This window comes from Dipodomys spectabilis, unplaced genomic scaffold (assembly GCF_019054845.1).
Source record: "Dipodomys spectabilis isolate Male_0828 unplaced genomic scaffold, ASM1905484v1 ptg000513l, whole genome shotgun sequence".
Taxonomy (NCBI): domain Eukaryota; kingdom Metazoa; phylum Chordata; class Mammalia; order Rodentia; family Heteromyidae; genus Dipodomys; species Dipodomys spectabilis.
Genome location: NW_024871190.1, coordinates 1,648,362 through 1,675,596, shown reverse-complemented (window position 1 = coordinate 1,675,596; position 27,235 = coordinate 1,648,362). Strand labels below are relative to the sequence as shown.

The following is a 27,235-nucleotide window of genomic DNA, read 5'->3' as shown; positions in this document are numbered from 1 at the left end:
CTGTTTTGAAGCTCTCAGGTAGGAATGTTCAGAATTTGAAAATGAGTAGTTATTAGTCATAGGAATCTTGAAGAACACATATATTCTGTCCTCTTAACAACTTATTTACTTTTAAAGTTATGGGTTTCCATAGAATGAAACTTTTCTGTTTTACTATGAGAAAGTTTAAATTTATTCTTTTTTCAAAATATTGGCAAGTATATTGTGAAAATATTGTCTAGTTAGATAACATTCAAGTTGATGGCCCTCTGATTAAAAAGGGGTAATTAATTCATATTTAATGCCAAATAGTATTGATTTTTAAAAGTTACTAAAAAATAATAATATCTACTATACCAATACAGTGAAATTTTATTTCGTGTAGCTTATTTATTTAATTTAATTTTCTTGTCAAAGTTATGTACAGTGGAGTTACAGAAATTGTAAGGTAGTGAATACATAATGTTTCAAATTTGTTATCCCCTTTCTCATTTTTCTCACAGTTTTCCTTCACCACAATACCCCTCACAAGTTTAACGTACATTTCCATCATATTGTCTTGTGAGCATTTCTATTGCATTGGTTTGCCCTTTGTCCTGTTTCTCGCCATTTTGTTGTTCCTATTCCCTTCCCTAATTAAGGTAAATGTATACCAATACATAGGGTATCAAAATCAAATACAGCAGGGAATAAACCATAGGGAAAAATGCCCAAAAAAAATAAAAATCACATAGTGCATTAAAAACAACAACCGCAAATATAAATCTCTGTTTCCATATCTTGGATTTCATTTTGCTTAGCATCAGCATATATGGTCATATATATAGCATAACAAAGGCCCTGGAAAATAATAGCTTCATGGACACGATATCATGAAAACAACATGTTAACTATTTTTGATGGTAATGGTGGAATTAGGATTCTGTTAAAGGAATTTCAAAAGAGTTTTAAAGTTATGACAGGTAAATTTTAATTGTTCAAACTTTTTAACAAGTTATCCTATTAAAAATTTTTTTAAATTGCCTGGGAGAATAGGCTTTCATGCAAAGAAATCCATGGAGACTTAGCTCAGAGGGAGCAATGTGGGTGAGGATGACTCTTTTTCACACTAAACCAACAAACCTCACAAACCTTGCTGTAAATCCTGTAGGTAACCTTGAGAATTGTCCTTACCCAAGAAATATACTCTTACTGTGTGAAACAAGGTTGTAGTGGAATTTAAATTCAAAGTTCTTTAAAAAAAGACATCAAAATTGTGATTTGACCTTTACTTACCAAACAGTAATTCTCTGAAAAAGATAATTGGGGTCAAACTATGTAGGGAGAAAGTGCCTTCCACAATGAAAGAAGGTATTGGGTTTATACTTTTCTGTTTATAATACTTTCTACAATGTCTTTGCACATAAAGCACTGAAACACAGAAAAAAATCTGATTGGATACTTCAAACCAATGATTTCACATTTCTAAGTGGCTCAAAAATATAATATCATTATTAACATGAGACAGTGAAGACTTCTCTTATTACATAAGCAAAAAGTTTTGGGATCAGAAAAGAAGAGCAAATGGAAAAAGTAAGAAAACAGTGTTCTTAGAAGCCCTAGCTAAGCGTATTGTCTTCAGCAGTGGAGGGAGACCAAAACTTTTTTAAATAGATTGTCTTAATATTTTTGTTACCTAAAGTGGTTTTACAGAGCCTATTTGGCTCACTTCAATGCACACTAGATCGAATGAAGACATAAAAATAAATTCCACATCCAAATAAAACAGTTTTAAAAGAGAAACCATGAAGACATAGCAGTGGGGGAGGCCTTATAATCCTTCCACTTCACTAGACTTTAAGCCAAGAAGCTGTGTTTAATTGGAAATCAGGTAAGAGCTAAGAGGAGGACATAGAAATAGGACATAGAAGTACTGTCCTTTGTAACAGACATTGTCATCCAAGGTATGGGTGATTTAACTCTATTCTTCTCCATAAATCTTGTTTCTTTGTTTTTTGGGGCATCTGGTCGTGGGACCTGAACTCTGGGCCTGGGCGCTGCCCCTCAGCTCTTCAGCTCAAGGCTAGCACTCTACCACTTGAGCCACAGCGCCACTTCCGGCTTTTTTTCTTATGTGGTGCTGAGGAATCGAACCCATGGCCTCAAGCATGCAAGGCAAGTACTCTACCACTGAGCCAACTTCCCAGCCCCTCCATACATCTTGTTAAGCAAATGCAAGACCAAGAGAAAAATAATCTATTGAAGTAATTTTGCAAAGAATAACTTCACTGTTCCTGATATGGCATTTAACGAGAGTCTTAAGTGAGAAGATAAAAGTGGAGTATTCTTCGGTTTCCTCTAAGCATCTCGTTAGCAAACTAGATCTTTAAAGTTAGAAGTAATTGAACCAAAAAGTGGTGGAGTACTTATTTTTGTTGGCACTTTAGACACAAGAAGACTTTCAAGGTAAAAGAACAAAAAAGTATAGCTAAATATTTTTGATCACAGCTTCTTCGATTGTTTTTTTGGAGACAATGTTTTACATAAGAGTTTGTCCTCATTATCATAGATGTTGGGTTTTCATGGCAACCAAAGGCAAGAGGGAAGTTTAATGGACTCGCTTGGACAAGTAAACAGCATAATAGAAAAAATGGCAAATAAACTTTAGTGAATTACATTGACCGATTACTTTGCCAGAACAAAGAAGGAAAGACATAATTCAAAATCACTTGACTGAAAAGTATGAAAAAGAGTAGTAAAGAGAGATGAGAGAAAACATAGAGGACTGTTTTCTCTCCAGTGGAGTAATGGGTTTTGATCTTGTTTCTTCCATTCTATATTCACCAGCTATCAAGTGCATCTCAGGACTGGAATATCCAGTTCAGACAAAGAGATCTCCCATTAGAAAATATTTGCTGCAGATGTAAGTGATTTATAACCTTAGACAATCTATTTAAATCTGTTCAAAATTCTCCCCTACCCCAAACTGCCCTCTTTGAACAGTTGGTTTGCTTTTCCCATACTACCTTTGATTAACTATTTAAAATTTTGAGAGGTCATATTCATACTCTCTAGAGATTGCTGTTTGGTTGTGATATTTGTGTGTTTGGTTTTTGTTGTGTTTTTAACTGAATTTCAAAAGGCTGTGGTAGTGTGTTACAATTAAATATATCCATGTAATTGTCCAGTGCTTCTGGATCAGAGTCACTCCTTTTATCATTCTCAACCAACCCCTTCTCCAAGATTTATTTCAGATTTACCACTTCCTTTATCACATGTGTACATTGAGTATTCTAGTTGTACTTGCCACTTTTTAATTTTTCATTCATTCTATGTTTTTACTAATATTCTTCTCTGGTTTCAACTTCTTGATAGTCATTCTGTTAAACTGTTCATACTTTGACAGGTTTATATACATTCCATGGCATTTCAAAACCTGCATATACTTGAACTGATATCAGCTTATATTTCCATAATTAATTCATCTGCAATAACAATTTGAAAGACTGGAGACGTGAAGGACCTAGACATGATTTTATTCTTATCCATTTGTAAGATTAATCTTTAGTCAACAAGAAAGTTTATAAATGGCTTAGAATGTTTTGCTAACTAGCAGTTTTTATAAATGTCTTCGTACAATGGTTTGTAATTATTTTATTTTACATGGGATAATATTTTCTACTACCTATAACTTTTGGGAAAAGAAGAAAACTAAAATTTATTACTGTGGAGGAATATGATAGAAATAGAAGACAGATTTTATGTTTGTCACATCTCTGATAAGTACCCATATTCAAGACTTGAAGTCATATTTCTTAAGGAAAACATCAAACAACATGATAAGGCAAATATTCTTGATCTTTTAAAATCAAAAAGAAAAAACCAAAAAGAAAAAAATCTTGAAGTTGTGCTGTGGCCCCAGTGGTAGAGTGCTAGCCTTAAGCTGAAGAGCAGAGGGACAGCGCCTAGGCCAAGAGATCAGGCCCCACACCCAGACCCCCTAAAAAAATTATTTTAAAAGGAATATATTTTCAGGAGATTAAATATAGGTTACCATTGATTTGAAAATGACAACCTTTTTATACTACATAACCAAGTTTTACTGAAGTACCAGTGTTTTGAAGCACTAAGGATCTTCTCAATTAATGTTTTTCTGAATTCTATTTGACTTCTAATTCAAGTTTTCTGAGCCTTGGTAGACAAATTATGGATCTTATCTTTCCAGGAACTATTTTTTGGCCTACTTATACTGGACTGAAATCTTTCATTAATCATTAGGAGAGGGGTATTAAAGATATTCTTGTGACATTTGTGATCTTGTTCACTCATATGGGCTGGTCATCTGTAAATTGAAAGTGTGAATTACAGTAGTTTCTCTCAGATTTTGTGATCTCATCTTTCATTTTAAGTTGCCTTGCATTTCACAATTGCTTACTGCTAAACCCTGTGTAATTGAGGCCCTAAATTATTATAGGAAATGAGAAGTTAAGATGAGTCTTCAATTACTTTCTGTTGGCATGTTGCATGGGCTTAGGTGAGAAGACTTGCCCTTGTTATCTGATGATGCAGATAACTGGGACCTGGGATCCTAGGACGCGTGGGTCCTGTAGAATAATAATACCTTTTGCACATCATATCAGCAATATTTGGGTATGATCAGAAATATGGGGAAAACCATTCTGGGTCCAGCGAGTTAAAACAATATACAGAGCAGCAGAGTAAAATCCCTTGCAGATTAGAGGAAAACAACATTTTTTTTTTTACCTTGTGAATTCAGTAGATTAAGAACACTTAGAAGGTATCATAAATTTATACCGAAGACATTGCATTGATACTTCTTATATCCTAATATATATTCTAAACCTAATTATTTATATTCCAATCTATTTATTGTAATAAATATCAATTTATTTGTCAAATCATCGATTAATTCTAGTAAGTTTCATTGTGTGAAATATAAAATTAGCACATATACATACAAAATATATAACTATATATAATATAAGGAAATATTTTTCATTTTTCTGTTGTGGTTAGGGTATCAAAGGCAACTCTGTTTTACAGTATTATTCCATTATCTCTACCTCAGAGTTTGGTAGAGTTAGACCTAAAGCTTTACCATTTGTAGATTTACAGCCTAGAGGCAAGAGGAAACACTGTCATTAAAACATTACCAATTTAAGGCCTAATATCAAGGAGAAATATATGGACTTCTCCTGGATCTATGGAAATATTTGGTGATAGAAATTCAGTAGTGTATGTTCCTGCCTGGTTGGATGGTAGACAGGTCAGGACATTAGGTAATCATGCAAAAGAACAATTTTTTTCACCTTCTTGGCTTTAGCTATTTTTGAAATGGTAGGTATAATAATTACATTTTGATAAAATACTTTCTAGTCAGAACTGTTTATTTCTCTATGATCCCTTGTAACTAAGATTAGTTTTGTTCCACTAAGATAATCTTTGCTGTCAGGGTAAGATATTCTGTTTGGTCTGTTACTATATGGAAGAAGGGTAAAGGATCAGTAGACATTTGTGCCACTAAAACCTCATTTGGGAAATTTTAAGCTGCAAAAGTTTAGAAGTAGCACTTCAGCAAGGCTTACTTTGAATCCATTAGCTCCACAAAGCTAACTCAGTTGATAAATAAGTACTTGAAAAGCCATCTCTTTGAACCTAGCTATAAAGGCTTCAAAGTATGATCAAGTTTAAAATGAAAAATACTTAAAATAGTCATTGGCAAAAAAATGCAAGTGTGAGCAATCTACCGAATAATATGTTTTTTCCACTATACACAGAATTTCAGAGAAATAAGATCAATAGCATTGTTAGTAACAATAAGGTTTCCTTGTTACAAATAGACAACCAAGGAAAAATGCCTGTATAAAGATTGCATCATTAACTTCTTAAATTTACAGGATACTACATGCTTCGGCAGCACGTATACATAAATTACAACAATATAGAGATTAACATGCCACTTGGACAAGGATGATATGAAAATATGCTAATTATTCCATATTTTTCATTCTTCAGTTGCTAGAAATGAAAAGCACTTATTAAAAAGTTGATTACAAAAATACAAGTGTAACAACATATGTGATTCATATAATTATAGTTTGATATCAGTGTATTAAATCTTCACCTTAGAAATGTCTTTACATAGCATAACCTTTACAAAACTTTTGAAATTAGATAACATTTTAATTTTATCCCAAAGAAATAAAATACTATAAGGACCTAGGAGAAAAAAGAATCTTAAACTGTTTTTATATGGAATGCAATCTGTAAGGACACATTTATTAATAAATTTATATAATATATAACAATGTAGTATTCAAAGTATTATATCTAGGAGAGAATGAAATAGATTATGGACATTTTACAAACAGAATACAGAATATGTTAAAATATACTTTCTTTAGACAAGCACCGGAAATATCTTCAGATTCTGTACTACTCATTTCAACAGATACGGTAAAATTATTTCTGATTTAAAAAATCACAAGCTCTACAGAAATCATTATATATGTATACAAACAACTCTTGAATATATTTTGACATCAAAGTCAGGCAATTCATTTGGAAGAATACCATGGAATCCATGAATTTTAAAGTAAGCTATTGCTGTGGCTTTGTATTGTGAAAATATTTTGTGCAGAGACAAAGGATGGACTGGCATTTTTGAAATTTAAGTAACTTATCCAAATCATTAAGACATAGGAGAACAATTTGTACAGCCTTTCACAACTTCAAAGAGGTAGTCACACATACTTATCTTTTGGCAGTATCAAATGCAGTTTCTTCCAAGTTGTTCTTCAGACCTGGTTTAATATAATGGTTCAAAAGAAGGAGATCAAACGTATCTTTGCTCTTTCTATTCCCAGCAGCAAGTTGCAAGGGGGTCAAGAGGCCTTTCGTTTAGACATTGGTATATGCATCATGATGAAGTAAGAATGAAGCCACACTGGTATTATTCCACGTATAAGCACTGTGCAGGTGTGTCCAGCCATTCACAGTTATTGCATGAATATCTGCCTCGAGCCACCAACTCATGGAAAATGTCTCAGTGTCAACTGTAGGTTTCCTGATGAAGAGCGGTATACTCATCGTCATCCCTAGTATTCACACGAGTGGCCTTTTTCGAAAGTTTTCGCCACACTGTAGAAAGCCGATTAATTTCAGCAGGCCAAAGAAGAAATTTGCTTGGATCCTTCTCCATTTTTTTCTTGCAAATGATACCATTCCTCACTTTTTCATCTTCTTCCTTGTCTTCATCAGAATTCCCTAACCAGAGACTTTGAGTACCAGTCGGAATGAGGTGTCCATGTATTTCCCCAGTAGTTGATTTTGGTTTAATAATTAAACTTCAGTAGAGAAGCAAAAAGTTTAAAAACTGTTACAAAGTAAAGTAATTAATCAGAACATGTTACTATTCATACTAATCATAAGCTGAATTTATAGTGATAGTCAAATATGTAAGAAATGAGACAATTTGCCATACATTTGCACTTAATAAGTGAGAAAGAGTTTTCTAGGTCTTTTAAAATATATCTTAAGTTTAATAAAGAACCTATTCTGTGACATCATATGATAATCAGATAAAGCTGATATTAGAGCAAAGAACGGATTCTACTAAGTTTTTGCATATTAATGTATATACTTATTTTGGTTGTGGGAAAGTGGGGATTTCGACTTGAGTTATTGCTCTTGCTAGGCTGGCGTCATATCAGTGGTTAATTTTAGGATAGGTGTTCCCTTTCCACAAGAACATGCACCTGATCTGTCATTTTAGCCTTCCCAACATCAATGGCATCAGAGTTGCAGACCAACTTGTCTAGCTTCCTACCTTGGCTGGCCTGGATTCCGCAGTCCTTCCAATCTTAGCCTGTAGATAATGCAGTGTGGTAGAAATGATTCAATGCACCCAGCTATAGATTGAGAAGGAGGTCCACTAAACTTTCGGCCTGGTTCTATTTTTAAGCCTCCTCAGTAGTTACTAGTAGAGGTGGAAGCCCCTGGTGCAAAGCAGTAAGAGTATTTTTCAAAGTTTCTAGACATATATATGACTTGTGATTACCTCAGGAAAAAAATTCAAAAAATAACTTTAAATATTCACATTATAAATATTTTAAAAACAAAATATATGTGTCTGAATAATTTACATGTGTAAAAATCATCCTCCATATCCTTCAATGAAGAGATCATCAATCAATACCAGATGAAAGAGCTCATTGACCATGGTAACAATGGACAAGTGAAGCTGACAATCCACACCTCACACACATGGAAGTGGCAGTTAAAATACTCCTGAAGGGATGAAATGATAAAGTTTGAGGCAGTGACCACTTGTTGCTTGTTTCTGTCTAGCAAAGCAACACGTGGTGGTAATCCAAACACCTGGTTGATTGTGTGCCTTTATAAGACCTGCAAATCCTTAGCTAAGGGCTCTCCTCCTAGGCTCTGCTGTACCGAAGTGTAGGACGAGGCCCAAGCAGCAGCACGTTTAAATAAAACAGCTGTAGAGTCTGACTTTCGGTGGTCTTTTTGCAGGGGGGGTGTTCCTGCAACCATGGCATAACATATTAGTGGGGGCTGGTTCGGGATATGCCCCAAAGATCCCGGAGACCTCAGACTCCAAAGGTAAAACAGCGCTGTCTTTGTTCATTTGTCTTGTCTTCTTGTTTGTCTGTTTTACTTTCATTTTCCCTTGTGAGGATGGCCCCTCCAATTCGTAAAGGGTTGTCAAAGTGGACCTGCTTGCATGACAACACTGGAGGAACTGGGAGATGTTCCATATCCTCTTGTGGGGAGGGGATAACCCTGCTGTGTGGAGCAGGGGTTCTTGGAACCCCACCAAATGGAGCGGGGTCCTTGGAACCCCGCCGTATGGGGGCGGGGGGTACTTGGAATCCCACCGTGTGGGGCAGGAGTCCTTGGAACCCTGCTGTGTGGGGCGGGGGGGGGGGGGGGGGGAGGTCCTTGGAACCCCACTGTGTGAATTGTGGGGCGAGGGTTGGTTTGGTGTTGGGCCAGAACTGACCAAGAGAGCCTTCTAACCGAAGCCCAACTCGCCCACTGTGGGTCTGCTCCTTCTGCTGTGGGGCATGGGTATGGAACCCCGCCATGACAGGAGTCAGTGGACCAATTTGGGGGATCTCCACTTTGTAAGCATTTTTTTTAATAACTGTCAGGCCTGCATGTGTTTTGTTTGTATTGTTTTTTGGACTGTATGACTGACAGGACTGGAAACCATGTGCAACACTCCATCTAGCCCCCTAGACTTACAAAAAGAAACTAAGAAAGAGGAAAAGAAAGTGTACTCCCGGGTTTTTCAGGGAGATAACTTGGAAGAAGAAATGTGTCCTCCCCCATACTCCGCTTCCCAGGTTCCTTTTGCAGAACCTGAGAATGATCAAGAGGAGGAGGGAGCTATAGAACACTTGGCACCTGCCCTCAAAGTTTCTGAGGGGCCAGTCACTCAACGCTGCAGTGGGATCAACCCCCCATCTAATGCAGCTGTTTTTATCCTTACGTGCCATAGGTACTGTGGATGTGGATGGTCAACAGCAACTCAATAGTGTCCATTTTCTACCAGTGCTCTATACAATTGGTGCATACAAAACGCCCCCTTTTCTGAGAAACCCCAGGATTTAATTCATTTGCTTGAAACTATTCACTTTACTCATCAGCCCACTTGGGATAATTGCAGTCAGCTTTTACAAGTTCTTTTTACCACTGAAGAGAGAGACCATATCTGAGAGGCAGACCAGAAACATATCCGTGGCCCACAGGAGTGCCCGTCACGGATCCTGCTCTGATCGCTGCCTATTTTCCTGAGATCCGACCAACATGGGACTACAAGACAGTTGAAGGTAGGGAGCATCTCCTCATGTACCACCAGGCTCTGTTGGCAGGTCTCAAGGCGGCGGCCTGCCGACCTACTAATATGGCCAAGGTTTATGATGTAAGACAGGGAGTAAGTGAAAGTGCAGCAGCATACCTTGAGAGGCTCTTGGAAGCTTTTAGTCAATATACTCCATATGATCTTGAGACCCAGGAGTTGGCTCAGATGATTATGTTTGCCTATATAAATCAAGCTGCACCAGACATAAAGTTGCAGGCTCTAGACAGCCTTGGTGAAAAGTCTATAATTAGGGATCTAGTAGCTACGGCAGGAAAGGTTTACAATAAGAGAGATAGAGGAGCAAAGACAGGAAAGCAAGGACAGAGAATGTAAAATGGACCATGAAAAGAGAAACCGGGCCAAGGAAAAGAGGCCAGATTTGTTGGACTCACCACTATCTCATGCTGAGCATACCTGGTTCACAGATGGCAGCAGTTTCATTCGAGATGGAAAAAGGTACATGGGCCCAGCAGTCACCATGGACACTGTGATAGTGTGGGTAGAAGCACTCCACCAGAGAACATCTGCACAAAGAGCAGAGCTAGTGGCACTAACAAAAGCCCTACAGATTGGAAAAGGGAAGAGACTAAACATTTACATAGACAGTCGGTATGCTTTTGCCACCGTGCATGTCCATGGAGCCATTTACCAAGAGAGGAGGATGCTGACAGCTGAGGGAAAGACTATTAAAAACAAACAAGAAATTTTAAGCCTCATCCAGGCCTTATGGGAAAAAGCAAATATTGCCATCATGCACTGCCCTGGCTATCAAAAGGGAACTGATTCATTAACCAAAGGAAATAACTTGGCTGATCAGGCAACTAAGGAGGCGGCCCTCCAGCCCGGAGCATAAGTACTGACTCTAGTAGACCCAGGGCCACGAGCTTTGCCTCCTGAGCCTCAGAATTCCCAAGAAGACTTCGAGTGGATAAAGAAAATTCCCAAGGCCTATAAACCCCCTGGCAGAGAAGGAAACAAAGACTGGTGGAAAACTGGTGAGGGGAAACTTACCTTGCCACAAAGATTGGGCAAGGGGATTCTTAAGAGAATCCATCGGGTCTCTCACATGGGAACCTGAAGAATGCAGAACTTGATCTGACACTCAAGTAAAAAAGGCAAGGGAATCAACTCTTGAGGACATTGTTAAAAATTGTAAAGCCTGTCAACTCACCAATGCCCCCAATCAGCCGGTTACAAAAGGAGCTCGCCTCCATGGAGATAGGCCAGTTGTGTATTGGGAAATAGACTTCACAGAAATTAAAACTGGAAAATTTGGATATAAAAATTTGCTAGTTTATGTAGAAACATTTTCAGTATGGGTTGAAGCCTACCCAACAAAGCATGAGACCACAAATATCGTGGCTAAGAAGATCCTGGAAGAAATTCTACCCAGGTATGGCTTCCCATCCCCCAATGGGTCAGACAATGGACCAGCCTTTGTCTCAAAAGTAAGTCAGGGAATAGCTCCTGCATTGGGGACAGATTGGAAATTGCACTGTGCTTATAGACCCCAGAGTTCAGGGCAGGTATGAATCAGACTCTATAAGAGACCTTAACTAAATTGGCCTTGGAGACTGGTGTAGACTGGGTATCACTCCTTCCTTTTGCCTTGTTTACAACAAGAAATTCACCCTATCGGCTTGTCCTTAATTGCTTGCTGATTTGGATGATACTGAATTTCTGTGTTAGCTTGACTATTTACAGCTGGTGCATAAGAGTATGTGGCCCCAACTTAGAGCATTATATGATTCTGCTTCTATTCCTATCCCACATTTGTTTAAACCAGGGGACTGGGTGTTTGTTCGAAGGCACAATTTGCAATCTCAGGAAACACGATTGAAGGGACCTTACATAGTGCTACTGGCTACACCCACTGCCCTTAAGATGGACGGCGTTGCTGCTTTGATCCACTGTTCCCATGCCAGACCAGCTGACCCCTTTGCCCTGGATGACCATCAGGAAACATGGGAAGTCTCCAAGCATCCTACCCAACCACTGGGCATACGCCTCAAGAAAAGATAAATGGACTGATTGTTATTGGTATACTCGTTCAAGATCAAGAGCTGTTGAAGTTTAGTTTTGGGCCAGAGCCACAAGATTGTGGCTCAGGACCATAAATCAAGCGTGGGGGGGGCGGGGGTTGAAAGGCTAAAGTTTGAGACAGTGACCACTTGTTGCTTGTTTCTGTCTAGCAAAGCAACACGTGGTGGTAATCCAAACACTTGGTTGATTGTGTGCCTTTATAAGACCTGCAAATCCTTAGCTCAGGGCTCTCCTCCTAGGCTCCGCTGTGTCGGAGTGTAAGAAGAGGCCCAAGCTGCAGCCCGTTTAAATAAAACAGCTGTAGAGTCTGACTCTCGGTGGTCTTCTTGCGGGGCGGGGAGGAGGTCCTGCAACCATGGCATAACAGAGAGAGTCCTCCAGTCATCAGTTAAAGAATGAAGTGGACATTTTTAAGAAGGTATGGCACAAACACACCATCAGGTTGTACCAGGTGATGGAGAAGGAAGAGTATATGTATCTCATCAATGGAACTGGCCAGTAGGGGGATACCTTCTGGGGTGGATCTCAAAATCCTGCCGCCTATAAGAGGATGAAACCAAGAGGCTCTTCACACCAATTGTAAGTGCTGTTCACTACCCACACCAGAACAGAATCACACACTGAGACCTTAATTCCAACAATATCCTGTTGGATACCAAAGGCAATATCAAAGTCAGTGGTTTTATCTGAGCATCTGGTTCACCCTGGGGCAGTTGCTATCAAATGTATGTGCTGCTGTGCTATTCCACCCCCCTAAATTTTCCTGGAAGAAAGAAATGATGGCCAGGTGCCAGTCGCTCACTCCTGTGATCCTAGCTATTCAAGAGGCTGAGGTCTGAGGATTATGGTTCAAAGCCAGCCCAGGCTGTCTCTATCCTCTGACCAGACTCATATTGATACCAAAGACTAATTTGAGGTGGAGATGGTAATGGATAGAGATGGCTAGCATATAGTTACAACTCTTCTCAGAATAAGCTGCTGAATGTGGGCCCAGGAACAGAGCAGTTCCAGACAAAGGGGAGGAGAACCCTAAGAGATATCAAAGATAACTTCACTTGAAAGCCAGAAGGCCCTGTTATTGAGATGGGGGAGATTTGTAGGTGGTGTACTAAAAAAAAGAGTTGAAAGTGGGATCCACGAATTGAGATCAAAACACTGTTTGCCTAGCAAAACCCTCAGTCCAGCCAAGAATACAAGTGCATCAACTGCCATAGAGTTCCTCTGGAGGGATTCCAGCCTCTGAGCACCTTGTACTGCAGTGTAAACTGAAAGTTGTAGTTATCAAAGCATGTAATTTTTGTGCATACAAAACTACTTTAATTACACTTAAACTACACCCTAGTTATTACAATTTTTGTTTGATTTATTTTATTCTATGTTATTTAAGATGCAGTCTCATTATGTAGCCAAGTCTGATCTTAACTTCATAATTATACTGCTTAGTCTCCTAAGTGTTGTGATTACAGGTGTGTCCCTCTTTGTTGTCCATCATATTTTACCTGCATGTTACCTTAACTTTCAATACTTTATTTTATCACTTGGCAATACTGCGGTTTTGATTCAGAGGCTGGTGCTGGGCAACCTAGTGCTCTACCACTTGACCTCTGCGCCTGGCCTTACTCTTCATTTTGCTTTAGATGAGCTCTAATTTTATTATTTTTTGTATTGTATTTTATGTGCTTGGGTCAGAATCAGAATGTGATTGTAATGTATTTTCCTGCTGAGAAGCTTTTTTGTCCTTTTATATTTCTTATAAATATAAATTTTCTTCTTAATAAAAAGAAGGTACACAGAGGTGTTACATTTATATAAGTCATTTTAAAGTTGAAAACCTTATTTTAGAAGAGTAAAAATGCATATAATCACTAAATTTTATCTCTAGAGAAAATGGCTACAAGATTAAATGTTTTTGGAGGCTAGGTCAGTGGCATTTGGAATTGTTCTCACTTCAGCTCCAGACAATGCTACATAGCTCCAGGCCTGCATGGCCTAAATAAAAGCAAGTAAAAAGTAAAAAAAAATCATTTTTTAGGGCACATCTGTAGAAGGTTTGAAATACATTTGAAATACATTTTATTGACCTTTTGTATATTTCTGTGCTGATGAAAAGTGATATAGGAATTATGGTACAATATGACACATTCTTCTAACATAACAGCATTATCACATTACCCAGCAATTCCATTGCTCATTGCGTAACCAAAAGAACTGAAAAGAAAAAACTAATAGCTCATATGCCAATAATAACAGCAAAGTTCACAATAGTCAGAAGCTGGAATTACCTGGAGTGTCTATAGATATACAGGTTTACAAAATATGAGGTAAGCATTAATGGAATATGACATCCACAAAAATGCTGCAATTAATATATATCTGTCACGGATGGACACAAAAAATAATCTACTATTTATGTGAAACATTGACTAAACCATTTTATAAGAGAAAATGGAAGATCAAAATTTCTGGGGAAGGTCATTGGGGTGATTATTACTCAATGATTGTGTTGATTCCATCAGTATCAACAAGATAGTTCACAAATAGAGGTAATGGTGTGGATATAATTAATGTCACTGAAATTTATACGTGCTTAGCAAGCATGAGGCCCTGCGTTCATCCCCAGCACATCCAAAAAATGCTAAATCTTTCTGTTACTTACGTGCTTTTCTAATGTTTTGATTGTATCCCTCAGAGGATCTCTGGTGGATCTCTGATGTTTAGTCTTGCTTTATAGAGAATCCATTATTTTAATATTAATTTTAAAGGAAACCTCATATATTAAAATGAGGGCAATGCCTGCAGATCTAATTCAAGAGGCTAAAACAGGAAGACCCTTACACAGTCTAGGCTGCATAGAGAGGTCATGTCTAAATTTCCATGGTTGCTGCTGAAAATGGAGGGACAATTATTTGTAAGTAATTGCAAGTGATAGATAACTGAGAGATAAGTTTTTGATCACATTATATTTTGGTCATGTCAGCTTGTATTTAATATTTACATGAATTTTAAAATTTTTCCTTTTTCCCTTTCTCTCAGCATGTCATTTTGAAACTTTATACTATGTTCTCATTTGCTACATTTAAAAAGAAACATAGTTTTCCTTTGTATCATATTAAACATGGTTTTTGATTTTTTTCTATATTATACAACTACTATTATTTACTTTTGAAAATGTTAGGGAAATGAACACGAAGATATGTATTCAAATGTTTTTTTTCATGCGATTGTTTCTAACACATTTATAAGATTATTTCTTTGTTGCTTTGTATGTCCCTTCCCCACAGTATAACTCCTGCTTTCACTGTATTTGATGTCGGTATAATTTGTGGAGAGGAAGGGGAAAAACAAATCGTTTAAATAGGGATATAGGTGGACCCATTGCAACAATGAGATGTACAAGTCGTTACATCGAAAAATGAACTTTACAACTTTGGTGCGGGGAAGGGGGGGTAGCAGGGAGGATTGGGTGGGGGAGTGAGAGAGGATGGGAAGGGATAGGAAGGGGAAACAAAGGAGGAGACTACAATGCTTGATAAGAAATGTACTCATTATCTTGCCCATGTAATTGTAACCACTCGGTACAGTATGTTCACAATAAAAAATAAAAATTAAAAAAAAGAAAATTTTTATGTTTTTTTCTGCATGTAAGGATTGGCCACTGTCTCGGAGATTTTTCTCAGTTCTGCCAATTGAGCCACAGATAAACTTCCAGCTTCATTCTTTTGAAAAGTCTCATGCAAAGCCCAGCACAACTAAGGAGGCTGAAATCTGATCTTGATTTGAAGCCAGTCTGAGCAGCAAAGTATGAGATTCTTATCTCCAATTAATCACCAAAAAGCTGCTGGTAGTAGAAAGGTATCTAGCCTTGTGTAAAACAGGGCAAGTTCAAGCCCTAGTATTGTAATTACATTAACAAGTCTCATGGACTTTCTTGCTTGGGTTGGATTTGAACTACAACCCTTAAATTTCAGCCTCCTGGGTAGTTAGGATTTAAAGGCATGGGAAATCAACTGCAGACATTTTAATTTTTTTTTTTTTTGGTCATTTGTGGGGCTTAAATTCTGGGTTAGTTGCTGTCTCTGTGCTCTTCAGCTCAAGGCAAACAGTCTACCACTTGAGCCATAGAACCACTTCCAGTTTTCTGGTGCTTTATTAAAGATAAGAGTTTCACAGAATTTCCTGCCTGGGCTAGCTTGGAATTCTGATCCTCAGATCTCAGCCTCCTGAGTAGCTAGGATTACAGGCATGAGCCACTGGTGCCCGGCTTATTTTTAATATTTTTAACCAGCTCTTTCTTGCCTTCTACCTCAGTACATTTTATTTTGTCCAGTAGACCTGATCTTTGGGCCACACTGCTGTTCCTTAGTTATTTTGAAGGGGGTAGGGGTTGAACACTCGGTATGGGTGCTGTCTTTGTGGTTTTCAACTTAAGGCAAATGCTCTACCAGTTGACCTACAGAGCCACTTCAGGTTATCTGGTGGTTAATTGGAGTACAAGAGTCTCATGAACTTTCCTGACAAGGCTGGATTTGAACCATGGTCTTCATATCTCAGCCTCCTGAGATTACAGTGTAGAGCCAGCAGTGCCCTTCTGTTTCTTAGCTTTTTGACTTAAGGACGATGTTTTACAAATTCAACCACAGCTTCACTTCTAGCTTTTTTTGTTTATTTGACATAAGTTTCTAATGTACTTTTCTGGGTAGTCTGGCTTCAAACCGTGATCCTCATATTTCAGCTTCCTGAAGTGCTCTGATTACACACATGAACCACAAAACCATTGGTCATTTAAAAATATTAATATGTTTTTTTCCACTTTATCTTGTTAAAATTTTCCTTGTTTTTTTTTTTTTTTTTACTTTTGTATATGTTTTTGTCCTGGGGCTATATATCAGGGCGCGGATGCAATGCCAGAGCTTTTTCTTCAAGAGTAGTGGCTTTGCACATGAGCCAAAGTATAGCTTGTGGCAATATTTGTTTTGTCTTTGTGCTTGAACTAAAACCCTGGGTGCTGTACTAGAATGTGACTGCCCAGTTTGCATCTTGGGCCACAGCTCAACTACAGGTTTTTTTTAACTCTTGGTAGTTAATAGGAGATGAGTTTTATGCAAAGCCCAGCATGAATCAGTTGGCTGAAATCTGAGGATCACGGTTCAAAGCCAACCAAAGCAGGAAATCCCATGAGACTCTTAGCTCCAATTAATCACTGAAAAACTCGTAGTGGTAATGATCTATCCTTGAAAAAAACAGCATAAATTCAAGCCAAACATAGCACACAGATGCATACACAGAGAAAGCCTCATGGACTTTCTTGCATGGGGTAGCTTTGAACAATGATTCTCAGATTTCAGCCTATCTTCATCCTCTCTCCTTTGAAAATTTTATGGATCCTGTGGCTTGACATCTGTCACTGGGGCCTATATCTTAGCTTTTACACTCAAGATTGGTGCTTTACCACCTCAGCCACAGCTCAAGGCTTTGTGCTGTGTAGCTGGGGATAAGAATCTCAAGCATGTTCCTTCCTAGACTGACTTGACTCTGCAATTGTCAGTTGTCAGCCTCTTGTGTAAAAAGGATTACACATATAACCATCAACATTTGGGTCATTTTAAAACATTAATATGTGCTTGCTTCCACATTTTTCTTTTTTTTTTCTTTTTTACTTTTCCTGGGAGTGGAAATTGAAGCTCAGATGTTGTCTCAGGGCATCCATGGGACCAACCATAACATTTGGTTTTTGTGGGGAGGTTAATTGGAGAGAAAATAATCATGTATAGCTAAGCCAGATTCAGGAGGCTGAAAATTGAGGAGAGTCCATGACACTCTTTTCTCCAATGAACCACTAAAATCTGAGAGTTGTAGATTATTGAGCAAAATGGTGCAAGTTCAAGCACCAGGACTGCCAAACACAAACACACACACACACACACACACACACACACACACACACACACACACACACACACACACATCTTATGAACACCTATACTTGAGCTGAGCTTTAAACAGTATCCTCAAATTTTAGCCTAAGTAGCTAGAATTACAAATATGAGTCCCCAATGAAACTTCTGTTACTTGGTTTTTCTTGTCTTCTTCCACCCTTCTTTTCATTTATTTCATTCTTTTTGTTTGTGTTGGGCCTGGAGCTCAAACTCATGACAGTATTGGCCTGACTCAGGAGGCTGAAATTTGGCCATCATGGTTTGAAAGCAGCCTGGACAGGAAAATCCATGAAATTCTTATCTCCAATAAATCAACAAAAACCTATCCCCAGTGTGGCCACCACACACAAAACAGTCTCCTGGAATTTCTTGATTGGGTGTGCCTTTACATAAGATCTTATATTTCAGCCTCCTGCATTTCTAGAATTACAGACATGAACCAAGAGTCCTGGGTTCTCTACTTCCAACCATTTAATTTTCTTATTGTGATGCTGAGGCTGGATCTCTGAGCCAGGGCATTGTTTCAATTGGCTTTTCATTCAAGGCTGTTGCTTCACAACTACAACCACAGTTTTATTTCCGGCGTTTTTTTGCTGGTTAGTTGCAGACTTATGCACTTCCCTGTCCAGGATGGCTATGAACAACAACCTTCAGATTTCAGCCTTCTGACTCACTAGGATTACACATATTGACCAAAATTTCATGCATTGCTCATTTTGAAACTTTAACTGGATTTTCTCACAACATTTTTACTCTTTTTCATAATCCTGAGGCTTGAATTCAGGGTTTGAGCACTGTCCCTGAACTTCTGTTACTCAAGGTGAGAACTCTACTACTTGGGCCACAGTGCCACTTTCAGTCTTTTTTATTTATGAGGTACTGAGGAAACAAACCCAGGGATTCAAACATGGTAGGCATGCACTCTGTTACTAAGCCACATTCCCCGCCATTCTTATACCTATTTATTTGTATTTATATTTCCTTGTGTATGCTGGTCCTGCGGCTAAAAATCAAGTGCAGGCCCAGAAGTTTTTATTCAAGATTAGAACACTAAGACACGAACCACCACATAACTTGTGGCTATTACTTTTTGTTCTCTTTTAAGTAGCTACTTAGATTTGAGTCCATGAATTCTACCAGGGCTGGCTTTCAAATGTGATCCTCAGATTTTAATCTCCCAAGTGGCTACCATCAGAGGTGTGTGTCACCTATGCTTAGCACATTTTAATCTCTGAAATTGTCTTTTTCTTATCTTACCTTCTCTACATTTATTTATTTTATACTTTGTGTGTGTGTGTGTCCCAGAAAATACTTTCTCATTTCGGCCATTGGAGCCACAGTTCAATCACCAAGTTTTATCTTTCTTCCTTTTGGTGGTTAATTGGAAATAAGAGTCTCATGTAAAGCCCAGCAAGACATAGGAGGCTGAAATCTGAGGATTGTAGTTGAAGCCATCCTTGGCAGGAAAGTCCATGAGACTATTTTCATCAACTAAATACCAAGACGTTGGGAGTGGTAGTGCTCCTACATGAATTCAAGCACAAGGTTGGCACACACAGATTAAAAGCCCCATAGACTTTCCTGTTTGGACTGGCTTTTAACTGGTATCTTCAGACTTCAGCCTCCTGAATAGCTAAAATAATAAGCAAGAACCACCAGTCCCAGGCTTAAATCTCAAATGGTAATTTCTTCTCTTCTTTCAGTTTTGTTTTTGGTCGACTTAGGGCTGAATTGGGAATTGTTTCCCAGGTTTTTCATGGAATTTCAGTACTTTACAACTATTATCACACCTTCATTTCCAGCTTTTACTGGGTACTTAGAGATAAAAATTTCAGTCACTGCCCTGCCCAGGCTGGCTTTGAGCTATGATCCTCAATTTCAACATTCTTAGTAGCTAGGAATACACACATAAACAAAAAACCCATGGCTGATTTTGAAAATATAATTTTCACTTTCTCCCATATTTTATAATTTGTGGTCTTTTTTCTTTCTTTTTGTAAGTGTCTTTTTGAAAGTGAATAACTAGGAATAAACATGAACCAAAACCCATGATCATTTTGAAACTTTATGTTTCTCTTTACCCATCATTTTTAGTTTCTGCTTTTTTGTTTCTGTTTTTGTTTTGAAGTGTTAGGATTTCAACTTAGGGATTAGGTGCTGTTCCAAGCTTTCTGTTTAAGACTACCACTCAACCGAATGAACAGCTTGTAACTTATTTTTGATGCAAATTAGATTTATGAGTCTCATGGACTTTCCTGCCTGGGCTGGTCATGAACGGTGATCCTTAGATTTCATCCTCCTGACTACCTCGTATAACATGTGTGAACAACAAATGTTTGATTCATTTCAATTACTCTTACTGACTCTTCCTTTTTTACTTCTGTTCTCCTTTTATTTCTTCTGTGTTTGTTCTGTGGCTTGAACTCAGGGTTTGGGTGCTGTCCCGGAAATATTTTCCCAGTTTTGCCAGGAGAACTACAGCTCAATTCCTGTTTTATTTTTTTTCTGTTTTGAAGGTTAATTGGAAATGATTATCATGTAGAGCCAGACCTGATTCATGAGGATGCAATCTGAGTATCAAATTTTGTACCAGCATGGGTAGGAAAGTCCATGATATCTCCAATTATAACCACTAAAAAGCTGAGATTAGTAGAGCCTTAAGCAAAATAGCACAAGTTCAAGCAAGAGGTCTCACACACAGACATACACAGACATAAACACACACACAAACACACACATGTTATGAACTTTCCTACTTGGTCTGGCCTTTAAATATTATCCTCAGATTTTAGTTTCCTTTGTAACTAGAATTAGAGTTATTATGAGCCATCAATGATTGGCTGATTGCCTCATTGAAGCCTCGGTTATTGGTTCTTTCCTTCTATCCTTCTTTACATTTATTAATTTCATTGTTTTGGGTGTGCTGCTCCTGGAGCAGGAACTCATGCAATTCCTGGACTGTTTCAGGAGGCTGTGGTCGGACCTTCATGCTTCAAAGCCATGTTGAGCAGGAAAGTCTAAGATCCTTACCTCCAATTAACTTCCAAAAACCGGGGAGAAGTACAGTACTAGCCCCAGGATGGCCCACAAACAACCGTCTTCTGGACTATCCTGCTTGGATTGGCCTTTATACTGGATTACCATATTTCTGCCTCCTGAGGTTTTAGAATTACAGGCATGAGTCACCAGCACCAGGTTCTCTTCTTATGACTATTTTTGTGATCCTGAGGCTGGATCTCTGCGCCAGGGCACTGTTTCATAGCTTTCTCACTCAAGACTGGTGCTTTACAACTCCAATCACAGCTTCACTTCTGTTTTCTTGTTTATTTGTTTTGCTGGTGATTTGATGATGAGACAACATAACCCTCAGATTTTATCTATCTGTGTATCTAGGATTACACACATGAAACAAAAACTCATGCTCATTTTGAAAATTTAGTTGGATTTTCCAACACATATTTTAATTTCTATCTTTTTTATTTCCACATGTATGCTGGGCTTTGGGCTATAAATCAGAGCCTATGTATTGTCCCAGTAATTTTTTTTCTCATCTATTTTTTCATTTATTTATTTTACTTTTTATTGTGAAAATGCCATACAGAGGGTTTACAATTACATGAGCAAGGTAATGAGTACATTTCTTATCAAGCATTGTTGCCTCCCCCTTTCTTTCTCCTTCCCATCCCTAGCCATCTTCCCACGACACCCCCATCGCCCTGACAACCACCCTCCTGAGCCATTGTTGTAATTTTTTTTCAACATAACATCTTGTACATCTTATTGATGCAATGGGTCCACCTGTATCCCTATTTTTTTTGCCCATCATGGGGCCTGAACTCTGGTCCTGGGCACTGTCCTTCAGCTCTTCAGCTTGAGGCTAGAGCCCTACCATTTGTGCTACAGTGCCACTTCTGGATTTTTGTGCTTATGTGTTGCTGAGGGATTGAACCCAGGGCATCATGCATGCAAGGCAAGCACTCGACCACTGAGTCAGCTTCCCAGTTCAGTCCCACTATATTTTTAATGCTAGACCTCTAATATGTGAGCCACAGCTCCATTTGGGGCTTTGTTTTAAACCATATTTGCCTAATTAGAGTTGAGTCCATGGACTCCCCTGCCTTGGCTGGCCTTGAACACTGATCCTCGGATGTGAGACCCTTGAGTAACTACAAAAACAAGTGTAACCTATTTCAGTTTTGCTCATTTTAACCTCTGAAATTGGCTCTCTCTTTTCTTCTTCCACCTTTCTTTTCATTTATTTATTTTATTCTTGTGAATACTGTTCCTGGAGATTGATCTAAAGGTGTTGGTAATGTTCCCGACATCATTGTCTCATTTCTGCCATTGGAGCCACACGTCAAGCTCCAGCTGTTTTTTTTTCTTCTTCTTTTGGGGGGATCATTGGACATAACAGTCTAATGGAAATTACAGAATGATTCAGGGAGCTGAAATCTGAGGATCAAAGTTTGAAGCCAGCCTGCATAGGAAATTCCATGATATGCTTTATCTCCAATTAGCTGGTAGTGATTCCACTAATGAGATTGATAAAACTCCTGCCTAGAGTAAAGTAGAACAAATTCAACTCCCATGACTAGCACACACAGAAAAATGGCCAATGGAATGTCCTGTTTGGGCTTACATTTAAATGTTATTTTCTGACTTTATCCTCCTATGTAATTAATACAACATGTGTAAGCAACCAATGATTGATTAATTTATTTTTTTAATTTTAATTTAAATTTTTGTGAACATATTGTACAGAGGGGTTACAATTACATTGGCAAGATGTCAAGCATTGCAGCCTCCTCCTTTGTTTACCCTTCACATCCCTTCCCGGCCTCCCCGAGCCACCCCAACCAATCCCCCCTACTCCTCTCACTGAAGTTGTAAAGTTCGTTTTTGACATGACAACTTGTATTTCTCATAGTTGCAACGGGTCCACTTGTATCCTTAAACGACTTGTTTTTCCCCATCTCCTCCACAAATTACACCGACATCAAATATAGTGAAGGCAGCAGTTATACTGTGGGGGACATACAAAGCAACAAAGAAATAATCTTATAAATGCATTAGAAACAAATGCATGAAAAAAAACATTAAAATACATATCTAAGGGTTCATTTTCATAACATCACATTATCTGACCTTTTCTGCTTGACTCATACATATACTAGATATTGCAAATAAGGGAAATCATGGGACCTATGTTTCTTTGGGCTTGGTTTACTTCACTTAATATAATTTTTTCCAAGCCTTTCCATTTCCTAACAAATGGAACAATGTCATTCTTTCTGATGGAGGCATAGAATTCCATAGTGTATATATACCAAATTTTCTGGATCCATTCATCTACTGAGGGGCATCTGGATTGGTTCCATGTCTTAGCTATGATAAATAATGCTGGAATAAACATAGTTGTCCTGGTAGCTTTAGTGTGGTCTTGTTTGTAAACATTTGGGTAAAGGCCCAAAAGTGAGATTGCTAGGTCATACGGGAGCTCTATGTGAAGTCTTTTGAGGAACATCCATACTGCTTTCCAAAGTGGTTGAACAATTTTAAACTCCCACCAACAATGAAGTAAGGTTCCCTTCTGTCTACATCCCCTCCAGCATCTGTTGTTGTTAGAGTTCTTGATTATAGCCATTCTAACTGGGGTGAGGTGGTTTCTCAATGTTGTTTTGATTTGCATTTCATTTATGGCTAGGGAGGTTGAGCATTTCTTCATATGTCTATTGGCCATCCTTCTTTCTTCTTCAGAGAAGTTTCTGTTTAAGTCTTTAGCCCACTTATTTATTGGGCAGTTGTTTCTTTGAGGATTTGTTGTTGGGGGATTTAATTTTTTGAGTTCCAGGTATATTTTAGATATGAAACCCTTGTCCGTTGTATGGCTAGTGAAGATCTTCTCCCAATCCGTAGGCTTTCTATCGATCTTGCTACCTATGACCTTTGCCATGCAGAAGCTCTGCAACTTCATGCAATCCCATTTGTCCAACCTTGCTTTGATTTGTTTTGTTTCCGGGTCTCTATTCAGAAAATTTCGGCCTGAGCTAAGGAGATCTAGGGTTTCTTCTATTCCATCCTGTAATGTTTTCAGAGTGTCTGTTTGACTCCGAGGTCTTTGATCCATTTGGAGTTGATTCTGGTGCAGGGTGATATATAAGGATCTAGCTTTAGGTTTCTACAAGCAGTTAACCAATTTTGCCAGCCTCATTTACTGAAGAGGCTGTCTTTCTTCCATTCTATTATTTTAGCTCCCTTATCGAAGATTAGTTGGCTATAGGTCTGTAGCTTCATTTCTGGGTTTTCAAATCTATTCCATTGGTCCTGAGGTCTGTTCTTATGCCAGTACCAAGCTGTTTTGATTACTATGGCTTTATAGTAGAGTTTGAAATTTGGTATTGATATTCCTCCAGCAGTGTTCTTTCCATTGAGGAGCATTTTTGCTATTCGTGGTCTTTTATTGTTCCATATGAATTTTTGGATTGCCTCTTCTATTTCCTTGAAGAATGACGTTGGGATTTTGATAGGTATCGCGTTGAATTTGTAGATAGCCTTGGGAAGTATTGCCATTTTCACGATGTTAATCTTTCCAGTCCAGGAGCATGGGAGGTTTTGCTATTTTCTAAGTTCTCTTTTGATTTCCATTTTCAAGATTTTAAAGTTTTCATCATAGAGGTCCTTCACTTCTTTGGTTAAGTTAATTCCTAGGTATTTTATTTTTTGTGGGGCTATTACAAATGGAGTTGCTTTCCTAATTTCAGCCACACTTTTCTCATTGTTGGCATACAGAAAAGCCATTGATTTTTGAGGGTTAATTTTATACCCTGCTACTTTGCAAAATTTTGTGATTGATTAATTTAAAAGCCTGTCACTGACTATTTCTTCTCTTCTTCTACACTTCTTTATTTCTTTTGTGCTGTTCCTGAAGCTTGAAGTCGGGTCTTCGTGTGTGTCTTTTTATATGTTTTATATAACTTGTTTCAGTTTTGTTGTTCTAATGTTTCGTTTGTTTATGTTGCTTTATATATCTTATTCTTATATTTCACAAAAGTAACTTTTAGCTTGGTACTGGTGGCTCATGCCTGTAATCCTCCTCAGGAGGCTGACATCGAGGATCACAGTTTGAAGTCAGCACAGGCAGAAAAGTCTGGGAAATTCTTATTTCCACTACACTACCCAATATACAAGAAGTGGAGCTATGACTCAAGTAGTAAATTGTTGGCCTTGAGCAAGAGAACTCAGAGCTCTGAGTGCAAGTTCAAACCCCTGGACTGGCACAAAAATAAAACTTTCATTACCTTATATTATATTAGGATTACTGGTGTCAGAATCCAGTCTTAGTTTTAATGACCAACTTTTGTAGCAGATGCAACTTTTGATTTTTTCCCTAGGAAATTTTGTGCTTGTTTTATTCCTTGCCTTGTATTTACATTCCACTAATGGCATTCTTATTTTTTTTGTTTGGAGGGACATTTCCATAATTCAATGACATAAAAAACATGTCTTGAATTTTTCTTTATTTTAAATAGGAAAGGGAAACTCTGAGTCTGAATCCAGCAGAGAGCGAATTATGGTTTGATTGCAGAGCTGTTAAATCTATTCCTGGATGTGGGAGGCTACGATTTGCAGTGCTTTGGTGGATGAGTCTTCATGCAGCTTCACAATAAACTTCTAAGATGTCACAGTCAACTTTGCCATTACAACAGATAGGTGTCAGCCACTGATCTCACCCTTACATGGACTTTAGATACACAAAGAAGAAAAAAATAATTAGAAGAATTAACTATTAACCACAAGATCACAGCTTGATGAGCTTTCCTGACTGAATTCTGAGATTACATGAGCAGGGCAGTTTCATCTACACAAGGCTACTAAGCACTCAGGACCAGGCAATGTTGTAGGCAACTGGAGAAACAGATGTGAATACAGCTGCAAGTGGCCTGCTCCATGAACCTTTCATGTTGAAGGAGAAAACCAGAAATTACAATGATAATGTCAATATTTCAGAAGGATGGTAATGTGGGGAGACAGCTTCACATTGAGGGTGGGAGGAAGGCACATATGATCTAACAGCAGGGGACATCATCCATGCAATTATTGCTTTTCCATGCTGGCTCCAATCTCAATCCCAGATCTCATCCTTCTGAGTAACAAATTATAGGTATGAGGCACCTGCAGTGAGCTCTTTGATATAAATACCTATAACCAATTTTTGCTAAGTTTATTGGAAGTTTCTTGAGAGGAAGGTTCAAAATTAAATATATTGTGTGTCTTAAACATTCTTTTCATTATCTTCTAATTATTTGAATATGAGCTGTCTTCCTCACTTTTGGGAAAATTTTTTCATTGTTCAAATCCTGGGGAGGGAAGGAAAACCACAGTTTCTTTGCCAAACTTGAAAAAAAATAGTCATTTCAACTTACCAGTTTTGCCAAATAGTATGTCATGTCCTTGATGGATTTTTCATCTTCAACAATGTTAGATGAATGAAATTATAAATGGGAGAAAATCAACCACATAGTAACAAGTTTATCACAATGACAGATATAAGCTGTCCACTTTCTACCGGATGAATCATTTGCCACAGCATTAAAAATCTTGAATAAAAACTTGGAGATTCTTCCTCTTTATATAAAGTTGGATTTTTGTTTTGTATTTTTTTTGTTTTTGGTTGGTCATGGGGCTTAATCTTGGGGTCTGGGGGAAGTCCCTCAGCTATTCAGCTCAAGGAAAGCACTCTACCACTTGAGCCACAGCACTACTTCTATTTTTCTTGTGGTTATTTAGAGATGAGCCTCACAGAGTTTGCTGCTCAGGCTGACTTTAAACTGCAATCCTCAGATGTCAGCCTCCTGGGTAGCTAGAAATACAGACATGAGACACCAGCACCTGGCCAAAGCTGTATTATATCAATTTTATTGGCTGGAATGATTACCAAGGAAAAAATAGAAAATAAAATTGTTAGCTTATGCTAAAATTTGCAATAGTTTTACCATGAATAATAGTGAAATATTTAGAATTACATATTTTGAGAGTATATAACTGATTAAATTTTATTGTTTTAAAATAATAAAATATATCTCTTTTTTTATAGACACTGAAGTCTGAGTTCAGAACTTGTAGCTGTTGGCAGGCACTCTCCTGTGCGAGCCACATCCTTCTGATCATTTTTAATCAATCATCTATTAAATAATTTGAAGCTCACAAGTCATCTTTTGCTAAGATTAAGTAAAATAAGCCTAAACTCCTGCCTTTTGAGTAACAGAAGAAATCCTAATATCTAGATGTATAGACTAAAAAAAATGAAACAACATAAGAACAATCTTATCAATAAATAGGCAATGAATTGACTAGATCATGCCCCAAAACAGATATAGATGTCTAAGGAATA

At 38.0% G+C, this 27,235-nt stretch overlaps 1 pseudogene; it reads left to right on the top strand.

The window, feature by feature from the left end:
• The first annotated feature begins 5,884 nt into the window (after positions 1-5,884).
• Positions 5,885-5,984, top strand: LOC122099427 (annotated as a pseudogene).
• The last annotated feature ends 21,251 nt before the right edge of the window (positions 5,985-27,235 follow it).